This window comes from Camelus dromedarius, chromosome 12 (assembly GCF_036321535.1).
Source record: "Camelus dromedarius isolate mCamDro1 chromosome 12, mCamDro1.pat, whole genome shotgun sequence".
Lineage (NCBI taxonomy): Eukaryota > Metazoa > Chordata > Mammalia > Artiodactyla > Camelidae > Camelus > Camelus dromedarius.
Window position 1 is genome coordinate 6750935 of NC_087447.1, and position 11725 is coordinate 6762659.

The window sequence follows — 11725 nt, forward strand, 5'->3', positions numbered from 1 at the left end:
AGGAAATCTTCAGGTTTTAACTTTGAGCCTTCCTGGCCCCTCCTTCAACTCCCCAGGGGAATTATCAGTCAGGTGGATTCCACCAGGGCTGGCCTATTAGCTCAGAAGAAAACTGAGGCCTGGGCAGTGGAGGAAGAGGACCCTTAGCCAAGTTGCAGTGTGGGTGGGTGAGGGTTATATCTCTCCTCCTTCCTGCCACCCAGGCTCTGCCAGGCACCCACCCACCCAGATCTACCTGTGCCCTTTACCAAGAGCCTTTTTCCTCTGAGCTCCTCAAATCTTCTGAGAGTCTAGAGAGGGCTCCCCCTTTACAGAAACGGAAACCAAATCTCGGGGCACTAACAGTGATCTGCTTCGCCTGAAAGTGGCAGGACATGCTGGCTCTAAGCCCTCCTTCCTGTTCAGGCTTCTCACCCAACCATTGTCCCCCCTGCCCTCCCCTCCTTCCCACAACACAGCCAGGTTGGGGGTACAGCTCAGTGCCAAGCCCTGAGCACTGCCTCTCAGCCACAGATCCAGGTTCTGAGCTGGCTCTGCTGCCAACTTGCTCTGTGGCCACAGGCAAAGAAAGACAGTCCCTTTCAGAGCCTCCTTGCCTGTGAAGTAGGAGTTACAGGAGTCCCAAACAAGGTGAGGGACTTGAGCATGTTTTGTTGATGGGAACACACAGGCCCCGCAGGCAGCAGTTTCATGGAAACATTATAACAGGAGGTTGAGGGGATGGTGGCTGGCTTTGCCACCTGACCTGGAATGAGTCTCATGATGAACAATGACTCCCTGAGCCTGCGGCTGAGGCACAGCCCCCACCCTCTGCCCATCAGCTGAGTGTCCTCCGCTGGGGAAAGGGGCTTGGGGAAGGGTCAGGAGCCCCATTCAGGGATGGTGACAAAACAGCGACAGGGATAATAGCTTGGAGAGGCAAAGACACTCATCCAAGGCCACTCAAATCCAGTAACCAACTCCAGAGCATTTTGGAGAGGTTCTGGGTGGGGGACAATTGGGGAGCATTGGGGAATGGATAAAGAGCAGCAGATTTGGACCCCAAGTCTGATCCAACCCCCTGCTTCCTTCCCTCAGCAACTAGTGGTCTGTCTAGCCTGGCTTTTAGACCAGGGCTCCTGACCAGGACCCAAAGCCACAGGAACCCCCATCTGCGCTGTGGGGCCTGTTTTAAGCCCACCTGGATGTGACATGGTTCCACCCAGCGCTGGCTCCTGGTGCTGCTGGTACACTCCTGCCATCAGCGAAAGCTCAGCTCCCACAAAGCCCACATCCGAGGCCCAATTTTGGCCTAGCGGTGGGCTCTGCGCTTTGCAAGCGCTCAGGTAGGCGGTCCATTCTCACCATTCATAGATGCGGTTATGTCTCTTGGCTGGGGCCCGAGGAATCCCTGGGGAGCCAACTGCTGGCTCTCTCATCTCTGCTGAATGGATGGCCTCTTTGCTCACACACCCAGCATTGCCATGGCAGCCCTGAAGTTAATGAGCATCTATAAAACAGGATTTCATTGACTAAAATTGGCTTTTTTACACAACTTCTCAGGCCATGTGTAAAGACCTAAGTATGAGCCATGGGAGGGCTGGGCGGTCCTGCAGCTCTGACCCAATAGACAATCAGGCCAAGTGCCCCCTGCCCAGTCTGACCCCATGTCCAGTGTCTAGTGTCTCAGCCAGGGCCTGGACTGTTCTTGCTGGAAGGGTTTTTGGACACCCTGGTATCTGAGGGGGTAGGACCCTGAGGGACATTTGGGAGAGGTTAGAGACAAGGAAGGCTGGATGGAGAAATGCCAAGACTAGAGTATTCAAATTTCTTCTCCTCAGCCTGAGGCCTCACCCTGAGATAGCACCCCTCTGTCCCCCACCCCCTACACTCCCACGGCTGCTCCCCCCTAACAGGGACCTGTAATCACCACGCAGGGACTGACTCAGCCCTTCCTTCCTCTCCCAGCCTCTTCTTCCTGGAAATCACACACATCAGCAGGCCCAGCCCTCAAGGGCCCTGGGGGATAGAGCTGGAAGCCCCTTCTCCAAAGTTAGCTGGGAGAATGGAGGATCTGACAGCCCAGTAGGAATCCCAGGCTGGAGCCAGCTCTCCTTGCCACTACTCACCCGGAGACCTAGGGAGGCAGGTGGGACAATGAGGACCAGGAGTCTGGGGACAGGTCTGGGAATAGGGGGTCCCAAGGAAAGGATAGTGGTACTCTTGGGGGCATCTCAAGGGGCAGTGAGAGGAGACGAGGTCTCTGGAGCTCTCCCCACCCCCATTCTGTGCCACAGGGAGGCAGTGAGCGGGCCAGGAACTCATCACCGCTAGGAAGCCGTCTCCATCCCAGCTGAGCTCAGCCTGCAGGGCCCCATGGCCTGAGCCAACCCCAGGCCTGGGTTGGATTTTTCCTCCCCTGGGGTCCTGCCAACTCCAGCCCTGCCCTCCTCGCTCCTCGCTCGCCTTCAGAGAACTGTGACCCAGCAGAGGCTGGGATTTGAGATGAGAGTCCCTCAAACCTACCCCCAGCCTCTGCCTCTGCCCTGGACCCCTCCTGGGGAGTTAGATGGCAGGGCCTTACTGGGGGACTTTCCTTTGGGTCTGGATATTTGGCCCCACGCCCGAGGCCATGGGAGTTTCCAGAGTGGTGACAGCCCTGTCCTAGCAGGGACCAGTCCAGGGACTTCCTCCTGGAGGTCTCTGGGAGCGTCCAAGCCACATGGCTGTCTTTTGGCCTGTAAGGGGAACACAGAGTCAGCAGGGATTGTCTTCAACACTTCCCACCCCTTCAAGGTACTTTGTCGTTATTTGTTTAGAAAACTCATCTGCATCTACCTTGTGCCTGGGGTTGTTCTGACTAGAGAAGACACCGATGACAGAGGCTGGGCCCCAGCCCTTAGGGAGCAGGTAGCCAAAGTGACACAAATAACTAATTCTAAAACAGCACATTCTGTGCCATAATGGAGGTCCTTGAAAGCAGAGGCCAGCTCTGATTTACCTCTTTCTATCCCAAGCAGCATGGATAAAGCTCAGTCAGGGACTGTGGATTGAATGAAGAACCAAAAAGAACAGCAATGAGAAGGATTTGTTCTGCTAGATGGGGCGTTGGAGGGGGGAGCAGATGGAAGAATTAGGAAGGCTTCAAGGAGGAGGTGATATCTGAGCAGGTTAGTAATGTATGAGTAGGAGTTTTCCAGGCAGAGAAAGGAAAGGATATTCTAGGAGAAGCAGGCAGAGGAAAAGTCAAAGGCCAGAAAGAGTGTACTTGGTGTGATCGAGAAACAAGAGATGTCCAGTAGACCATGGAATAGGAGAAGGGGAGAGACAGAGTGGGTAATGGGTAAGCACTGTTTTCCTTGCCCAGCACTCATCCCTCTTATTCTGGTGACCACTCCTCAATTTTCCAGAGTCTCCAGTGTGACTGACCCCACCCCTAAATTCTAAGAGTAGATTTGAGACCCCAGCCTAGCCAATCTGAGTCATAAGGATGGTTTAGGGATGAGCATATGTCGCCAGTGAGCTTTAGCCTGAGGACTTGCTGTGACCATTAGGGTTACAAATACTAAGATGTCAACTCAGGCTGCTGGTGGCCAGCTCTGCCACCTTGAGGGAAGAGCCTGCCTGAGAATAAAGCCAGCACAGGGAAAAGCAGAGCCAAGAGAATGATTCTCAATGACATTACTTGCACTTATGGATCCAGCCATGCTTGAAGCAGACATCTATTATATGAACGAACAAATGACAGTTTTTGTTTAGTTCAGTTGGAACTGGGTTTCTGTCACTTGCCACTGAGAATCCTCCTCATTAAAGAATAATTAAAGGCAGGCAGCAGCTCATGTCAGCTGCTGGATGCCATGGGAGGGAATCAAGGATCTGTGTAGAAGTGCAACATGATCAGAATTGCTTTTATTTTCATTTAGATTACCTCTTTGACATGGTACTGCTTTCAGGTGGTTCAAAATTTAGAAATCACAAGAGACAATCCCTGTTCCCCAGGCACCAGTTCTCCCCGAGGACAATCAGTGTTATCAGTTTCTTATAAACACTTCTAGAGATACTCTTTGCACGTACATGCAAAGCCCCTCCCATCTGTTTTACACAATCGGCAGTACTTAGACAAGCAGATCCCCAGAGTACAGCAGGCCTCGGTGGGAGTAGGGGGAGCACAGGCCCCCTTGCCGGGGGCGGTGGGCGTGACTGCAGGGGCCGTGGGAAACCACATTTATTGAGCCTCTGCTGTTCCCATTGTTCTACATCTTGCTTTTTCCAGTTAACATTATGTTAATGACCATTTCGTATCAGTTCATAGAGTATGTCCTCAGTTTCACCTTCTCACGCTGCATAGTATTCCTAGAGAGGGTCTACCGTAATTTACGGCCTCTCCGCCTCAAGCCACCTCTCGGCTTCCTGTGTTCCAGATTCCGGCCTTTCATCCCATCAGCCACGCCCATGGTCTCAGCTGACGGACATGTAGGTTGTTCCCAGCCCTTTCCTGTGACAAGCAGCCCTGCAGTGTGTCATCTTGTACAAATGCTATTTCGCACGTGGGTGAGCACAGCTACAAGATAAGTTCATAGGGACTCAGGGTCACAGGACACTCATGGTTGTCATTTGGTCAGCTCTGTCTGTTTGCCCTTCTCAGGGGATGTGCCAGGTCCAGGCCCCCAGCCCAGACCACAGGTCCCATTTTTCCCCAGCCCCACCAGCACCTGATTCTTGACCTTTATGGTTTTTGTCACTCTAATAGGTAAACAATAACCAAAGAAAAGGGAACCTTGGTATGGTTTTAATTTGCATTTCTCTCATAATAAGTGAGTTTGGCCATCTTTCATAGGTTTCAGGGCCATTTATATTTCCTTTTCTGTGAACTGAGACTTATGTTTGGGAGGGGGACCCTAATTGGAGGCAGGGGCCACTTTGGGGATAGTTGGCTCAGGAGAGAAACACAACTTTGGCTCTGAGCTGTCGTCTAAAAGCCAGAGCTCAAGATAATGGGTTCAGAAGATTGGAATGTGGTAACAGATGGACCAAAGAGGGCATGGAGGAAGAAGGGGAGGGTCAGGCCCAGTCCAGGGTGATGATGTGGGTGATGAGAGGGGGCAGGGGAGGAAAGACAGGGCAGTGGGGCCACCAAGGGAGATGGAGGATCCTGAGGGTTAAGACACCTTGTCATCTGCCCACTCTCCACCTTACATCGTGACTGAAGCAAAACACCAACCTGACGGCCACGCGCCACTGTCCACACTCTTCAGAGGCCACACACCCTGCAGGGCCCCTGCTGGCCACCTCCCAGCCCGCTCTGCTCCAGACCCTGGCCTTGTGCACACCCAGCCTCCAGGGACAGTCACCTTACCCAGCTCCTCCCTTCACCAGGCCGCCTCTTGCGGTTCCTGCAGCTCTCTGGCCGAGATGCCTCCCCTCGGGGGAGCTTTCCGGATCCCAGTAGATGTCAAGTTCTCTTGGAGAAACTCTAGACCACTGTCCTCTCTGCTCCATCGTCATCTGATTCCTGTCCACCCTCCGGACTATAATCACTATAGTCTCCCCATAGTCGGTACCCAATGACTGAACGAAGGGCGGGAGGCCGGGGACAGCAAACAGGGAGCAGGTAGGAGATGAGAGTTTAGGAAGTAGAAGGGCCTGGAGTCGCCGCCTCTGTGAAGCCCGAACAGCCACTCTCGGCACCTCCCTGGAGCCCTCTTTCACTTTGGTTTTCTCCGCAGCCTTAGCCTGTCTGCACCCTGGTGATTGCTAGTGTGCAGTCTGTGCACTGCAGCGGGAGCTGTGGGTGGAGCAGCAGTTCTGTCTGTTTAGTTCATGTCTGTATCCCGACTCGAGCCGGTACTGCTGCAGGTGCCTGACAACTGGAGCAGGCGTGGGAACCAAAGGGCTCGGGCCCAGGTCTACAGGCAGGAGGCGCTCCTGCTTCCTTCTCTCTGAGAGCCTGTTTCTGCGGATGCAGACAAGGAGGTGTCATGACAAGGCAGGTGTCTCCTGTGGAGCTACTGTGTTCCAGGCTCTCTACAGGGACAGGACAGTACAGGGTCCCTGCCCTCAGGAAGCAGGTATTCTGAGCATGACTCATAGGGAGGGTGTTACAAATGTGACAGGATATGGAGTGCTGAGGAGCCGAAGGGTGGGAAAGTTGTGTGTACACACACACACACACACACGTACACACACACACACACACACTCTTTCATTTAAAGTAATCCGTGCACATGATTTCAAAAGATTTCAAAAATGGGAAAAAGATTTCAAATGGGATATGAGAGCGGACATGACAGATAATTCGCTGAGCCCTCCAGCCCTGCGACGTCCATCCCCAAAGGTAAACCCCTGTGACCGGAAATACTCTAAGGACAGCACATTTGCAGGGGACTCCAGACCTCAAGGGCAAGCGGGCCTCGAGAGCAGCGCCCCAGGAATCAGGCATGGCCAAGCCTTCCAGATGCCCCGCTGCTCCTCCAGCTCCCAGAGCAGAGAGGCTGGAGGCACTGCTGTGGGGCTGCGGGGCTGCCTCGGGGCTGCTCTCCCCCATCCCAGTCCTCAGGGCGGGCTCTCTCAGTCTGCCCTGCAGGCCTTAGTTCTCTGTCTCAACGTGAAATGCTTCAGACCCTGGGAAGATCTGGGAGCCATGGAGCCGGCAGGAGAGATGTGGCTTGGCTGGGCCCTGCCGGGCTCTGGGCAGATGCCTGGGTTCTCAGGGAGCCGTGTGCAGGGCCCAGGGGTCAGCGGGGTCACGGGCCAGCAGCTGTCACTGAGACCCCTGAGGGGCCCCAGGCCCGGGCAGCTGCACAGCGCTCAGCTGTCAGGCTGGCTCTGGGCTGACAGGAGGAGGAGAGTGGGTCTAGGGGGGTGAGGAGGGGATCTGAAGCTGGCCGTGGGCCCCGGTGGGTCCAAGAGCAGGCCAGCCCCTAGGCCCCTTGGGCCTGGCATTTCCAAGGCAGGCCCACAGGGAGCAGAGATAGGCCTGGCTGCTCAGGGACAGAAAACCCAGAATGATGGAGGCCAGGGTGACAGAGGGGCCCAAGTGCCTGAGCACAGCTGAGTAAGTGGCTCCCCAGCGAACTCCAGACCTTGAGGCCAGGTGCCCAAGCGCCCCCTCTGGCCTCTCAGCCAGCCTCCCTGCGCTCCCGGTCCTTCTGAGTGTGAAGAGCTCTACGCAGGTGGCTCCCAGCTGAGCCTCCCCAACCCCCATACCTCACCAGAGTGCTCTTTCCATCCCTGCTGTCACGGGAACGAGCCCACTCGGGTGCCCGCTTAATCCCAACTTGCCCCTAACGGGCCCAGGCACCTCCCCCAGCACCTCTCCTCAAATATCCCTCCTCTCCCAGGCTCCCAGGCACCTGGGCTGCTCCCGGGGGCTCCTCTGGAGTCTGTCCATGTTGGGTGGCCAAGATGGTCAGCATGGCAGGCTGGAGAGACAAGGGGTTTGGAGTTTGAATCCAAGTCCCGCTGCTTACTTAGGCTGGTGATCTTGAACCTCTTGGAGCCTGCCCAGAGGGGTGGATGTGATCTCTATGTCAAAGTGCACACAGTAGGTCCTCAGAAATGTTAATTCCCTTTCCTTCCTACCTGACCTATGTTTTCTCCTCAACTTAAACTTGTTTAAGAAACAAAAAGGGTGGTGTTATTGGTTGTTTTTATTTTATTTTATTTTATTTTATTTTAATCGAAGTACAGTTGATTAACAGTCAGTTTCAGGTGTAAACACAGTGATTCAATATTTTTAGATTATACACCATTTAAATTTATTACAAAACAATGGTTATAGTTCCCTGTGCTGTACAACATATCCTTGTTGCTTATCTATATATAGTAGTTTGTATCTCTTAATCCCATACCCCTGTCTTGCCCCTCCTCCCTCCCTCTCCCCACTGGTAACCACTAGTTTGTTCTCTATATCTCTGAGTCTGTTTCTGTTTTGTTTATACATTCGTTTGTTTTATTTTTCAGATTCCACATATAAGTGATAACCTAGAATATTTGTCTTTCCCTGACTTACTTCACTAAGCATAATACTTTCTAGGTCTACCCACGTTGTTGCAAACGGGAGGTTAATATTTGTGGTTTAGGTCTTGGGGCAGCAGGCTAGCTTCACTAGAGCTTAGACAACGTGGCCTGGTGCTGACCTCTCCCCAGCTCCTGGCTCTGTCCTCTGGTTTGAACCATTCTCAGGAGGGGTTTCCCCTCATGGTGGCAAGATGGCTGCAGCAGCATCACCCTCTTGGCTATGTCTTTTCTCCTACATCCAGCAGAAGCCTTGGAGTCATTGTGTTTGGACTGTCTTAGGTCATGTCTATCCCTGGTCAATCACTGAGGCCAGGGAAATGTAACATGCTGTTCAGTTTAGGCAACAAAGGAGGTGGAGGAGTGGTTCCCCCACAGGGAGTCTAGGGTACTGTTTCCATAAGAGTGGAGAGAGGGTGCTCTGTCCTCTGATAGCTCTTAAAGTGTCTCCTGTCTCTGGCCTCTCCCAGCTTCACTTTGCCCTTCACAGCACTGCTAGTCCTCTCCTGATGCTGGTTGGATGTTGGTCTTCCAACACTCAGGAGCCATCAAAGATTCCCCGAGGTATACACGATTGATCCAGACCCCCCTGCAAGGCAGTCTAGACGCCACCATCTGGCTCCAAAGCACCATTCTAGGCCCATCACTTCTTTCTTTCCTTCTTTTCTTTCTTCCCTTCTCCTTCCCTTCCCCTGCATTCCTTTCCTCTGGAAATCTAAAGCCCCTCCCTCTACCAGTCCTGGGTATATACCCATGAGCATTGAAAACACGTTCACACAAAAACTTGGACACAGTTGTTGATAGCAGCATTACTCACAATAGCCTCAAAGTGGAAACAACTCTAATGCCTATCAACTGATGAATGGATAAACAAAATAGTCTACAGTGGACTATTATTCAGCCATAAAAAGGGATGAAACACTGATAATGCTATGTGAATTAACTCTGAAAACATTATCTGCTAAGTGAAAGAAACCTGACACAAAAGATCACATATTGTATGATTCAGTTTATACGATATGTCCAGAATGGGTAAATTTATAGAGACAGAAAGTAGATTAGTGTTTGCCAGGGGCTGTGAGTCAGTGGGGATGGTGAGTGATGGCTGACTCAGGTATAGGGTTATATTTTGGATTGAAGAGAATATTCTAGAATTAGATAGTGGTGATGTTTGCACAACATTGTGAATGTACTAAAACCCAATGAACTGTACACATTAAAATGGTGACATTCATGTTATTATTATATCTCAACATTTTTACATTCAAAATTTTTTTAAATTTTTAAATTTTTTACATTTACATTATTTTTATTTTTTATTGGGTTATAGTCAGTTTACAATGTTGTGTACATTTTTACATTATTTTATTTTATTTTGTAGTTTATTCTAATGGAGGTGCTGAAGATTGAACCCAGGACCTCATGCATGCTAACTCACATGCTCTACCACTGAGCTATACCCTCTCCCCAATAATGTTTTTTCAAATGTGAAAAAAACTAAGTCCCTTTGTTGGTCAAGGCCTTTCACATCTAGTTAGAGGGTTGTCTGGAGGGAGAGGCCATGTGTATCCAGCCAAGACTGGCTCTCAGGTGGCTCAGTCAGGAGCCTCAGGGTCAAGGGAAAGGAAGTGTGTACCAAACAGAGAAATGAAGTATCAGCCCAAACGGCTACTCCCAGCTCTGGGGAAGTGGCAGGGCTGGGCTGAACCAGGCTGGGTGACCCTGAGTCAAGGAAAAGGAAACACCAGGCCTGAGGTGGCTGCGGGAGGTGGAGCAGGATGGGGGCCCGAGGAGCAGAACTACGGCCCTGTGGGGCCCCCAGCCTCCAGGACTCCCCAGCCCCCCAAGCCTCCATCTTCGTTCTTGGCATTCACTTGTGTCCCCACACACGGAGCTCTGAGGGGCTCCTGTTCCCCCAGCAGTCCTCCCCTGACCATCGTAGAGACAGAGCCTAAATCCTGAAGGGTGGCTATGCAGGGGTCAAGGGAGGGCAGCCTCAGGCCCCGCCAGACCAGTGAGTGAGAGGTGTCACTCTGCGAGGGCAGGGCTGGGGCAGTGAGGCATGGAGGCAACTTGGTAAGACTGCATGGCTTGGCTTCTTCAGACCCATCTGCCTCACCCTTGGGCTTGTGTCTCAAGGGCACAGGGCACGACCAGGACCAGGGGACATGCCACCAACGGGGGTTCTGAAACAAATGGGTCCCAGGAGTCCAGGCCCAGCCCAGGCTTCTTGGCTTTCTCCACCCTCCATCACTAACGTCCCCACCCAGAGCCTTACTTTGGAGGTCATGAGCCCCACAGCAGGCAGGAGCAAGAGCCCCACATGAGCAGGAGGGATGAGGCTTCAGGAAATTGGTGACCCAGCCAAAGAGGGGCCTAGGAGCAGTCAGCTGGCAGTCTCTGGGCACCGACTTCCTGCCAAGAGCAAAAGGGAACCATCTGGTGTCAGAGGGGCACGTGGCTGCCAGACCTGTCTGCAATCAGGGGTTCGCATCCTGCTGTTTTTATTTGTTTTAAATGCCTGCTCTGGCCCTGCCAGAGCATTGCCAGCAATCACACGACTTGTATCCAGGCAACCAGCTCTCTCTCCCATTCACGCGAGCTCCAGCATCACCCCCACCTCTCCCCACCACCCCAGCCCTCGGGCTGCACACCACTGCCTCCCCCTGCCCTGCACACGCCTCCCTCCCGGCCCCCACACTCCTGCCAGCCCCCTCTAGCTTTCCTCCCCGTCAGCCGCCCCCATCCCTCTGGGGCCTCTGGATCTTCTTGTCAAGTGGGCATCAGACGTTACAAGGCTCCTTCAGCAGCAATGTGAAAATAATTGCCAGAGCCACGGTGCCCCAGGAACCACACCTGAGCTTCCACTATGTGTTCAGAGCCTTGTTTATCGGGGCAAAAGGCCTGTTGGCTAATCTTCCTGGGCAAGGGTTTTCCAAGGCGGGGAGGGGTGGATTTTTAGCTGACATTTGGCTTATAGAAATACAAATGACATTCTCTAACTGCAGCAACTCTATGGGGCCTGGGCTCTAAAAATGCCACATCCTGAGACTGGTAAGTCACGTTGGCCCTTTGGACCATGGCTGGGTGCTTCCTATGTGGGGGACTCTGGGGAGGAGGAAAAATCAGCTCCGCAACCTGGGGCCTGTTATCTAATTCCTGTCTTCAGAGGAGGTGCCTCTAAAATGAATGAAACAAGAGCAGCTGCTTGCTTTCCAAGGGAGACCAGTTTTACCGAAGTCCGGTCAGATCTGCTGTTGATTCCATTTCACTGTTGCAGGACGGAGGCAAAGGTTGGACGCTGCTAGGTTACCTATTTATCTCTGACTCAAGGCTTCGGCACGGCTGCTCCCTCACACACCTCTGGGCCCAGCAGCTGGGGGTTTCCAGGCTTAGCTTTGGCATGTGAGGCAGGATGGCCTGCCAGCTGAGGGTAGAAGCCCACTTTGCGTTTAGCCAGTGACAGCCTCTCCCCAGATGCCAGGACACGCAGGCATGGGGACACGCTGGGGACCCTGGAAGGCCCAGCCTCGTCCAAGTGTTCTGGGCAGGAGGGGAGCCCCGTGCTGCTGTGCAACTCAGCAGAGCCAGCACGAGGGAATCTAGTTCTGGCGCAGCTCCGGAGGCCGCCCCCTCCAGATGGAGAGGTCAGGCTGGGACCACGGCACGCCTGGGAGGACCGCGCCGGGAGGGCCCGGCACGCAGCCAACTGCTTGCTCGGCCGCCTGAG